This window comes from Morone saxatilis, unplaced genomic scaffold (genome assembly GCF_004916995.1).
Source record: "Morone saxatilis isolate NCDOM2014 unplaced genomic scaffold, NCSU_SB_2.0 Contig16, whole genome shotgun sequence".
NCBI lineage: Eukaryota > Metazoa > Chordata > Actinopteri > Moronidae > Morone > Morone saxatilis.
Genome location: NW_023339718.1, coordinates 144908 through 146886, shown reverse-complemented (window position 1 = coordinate 146886; position 1979 = coordinate 144908).

Here is a 1979-nt window from a genome sequence, read left to right as displayed (position 1 = left end):
AGCTGATCGATCAATAAACAGAGAATCTGTCAGAAAGAAGAATATTAATTAATTTATTCTGATTGTTAAAATGATAAAAATACAGACAGAGAATGGATCAATATATCAGGAAATAATCAAACTTCCTGCAGTGATTGAGTTCACTGTTTGGGTTCATTGATCAGTTGATCAGCTGTTCTCTGCTGTTATTGAGACTGATCAATAGAATATTTAATAAGAGAAGGCACAAAGTCTGTAACGACTGTGTTTAATATGATTTATATAAATTACCCCCCCCACAGTGAGACTTACATCCGTTGCCTCCCCCCTCGCCTGCTCCGTCTCCCCCTGTGGTTCAGTCTGTACTCAGGAGGTCGTTAGCTTCTCCTTCATTACATTATAATGGGATGTGTACGGTACATCCTCCTATTAAAGCGTTACACCAGCTATTAGCCGTATCCCTCCTAACTCCGGCCTTCTCCTCCTCGATCCCTCTTAACCTCGCACCACCTCCTAACCCATCACACCTAATCCCTCTGCTCTCCATTACCCTGTACCCCTAATCCCCCACCTATCAGTACCGTGTATCTCCTAATCCTCCAGCTATCTATTACCATGCACCCCCCAACTCCACAGCTATCCGCCCCCCCGTCGCCTCTAACCCCGGCTCTAGTCCCCGCTAATTGTGCCCGTTATGTGTGACCCAGCCAGAGGCAGCAGCAGGCGGTGGAGGTGATAATGACAGAGCGATGACTGATGGAGACAAACAGACAGCACTGACACACAGAGGCTGAAATTAGAAGATATTCTGTTCGAAATAATAACATCATGAGTGAGGGAAGCTCAAATTAAATTCTCAACATGTCGCCGATGCAAAGTTTCCATTTTACTCTCCAACTGGGACTAAAAATATACTTTTACTGTCAGTTTGAGCTGCAACAGGTAGTGGATTAATTGATTAATCGATCAACTGAGAATTCATCAGCAACTGTTTATTATAATTAACTGAAATCACTAAACTAAAACTACATTAATTTTAGTTCACTGAAATAGAAATAAAAACTAAGACTACTTGAAACAATATTGTGTTTTTACAAAACTAACTGAAATAAAAAATTATACAGGACATTTGTCAGCACAACAATCCTGAGGAAGCGTCGGTTCATCTGTTCATTGAGACTGTTTGTACTGTAATACGTACAGATACCTCCATATTATGATAAAACAGCTTTAAACAATAAAAACTAAACTGAAACAAGCAAATACTCTCTGGAAACTAATTGAAACTACACTGACTTTAAAACAAAAATGATAAACTGAAGAAAAATATAAAACTTTAATGATATGATAATAAACTGAATACATCTCTTCGGACAGTACATTGGGCCATTTAAACTCCTTCTTGATATTTTATAGACAAAACAACATATTTATCGAGAGAATATTCTATAAATTAATTGATCATAAAACTAATGGCGGGATGTCTCAGGAGACGATTGGCTTCAGCAAGAGTTTGACTACGTTATATGGTTCATTGATCTGATTGGTTGAAGTTAGCTCGTTATATACGCTGACAGACAGATGGTTCATCCAATCACCTGCTGAGTATCTTTTGCAAGTGTTTCCACCGTCAGGTCGAGCTTTCTCTACTTAGTAGACGTATCCGAGGCCTTTATGGATCAGCCTACCTGTGTGTCAGTCTGTCTTCCTGTCTGTCAGTCTGTCTTCCTGTCTGTGTCTCTGTCTGTCTGTCTGTCTGTCTGTTTTTGTGTCAGCCACTGCTGAGGTCAGGAGGATTATCAGCAGCTGAAAGAACAAATGGAATAATCCAGAAACCTCGACAGGAAGGTGACGAAGAGACAGTGAGGACAGCTGACAGTGAGGGTTAGGTTACACACACACACACACACACACACACACACATACACATACACATACACACATACACACATACACATACACATACACATACACACACACACACCCTTCTTTTTCTCGCT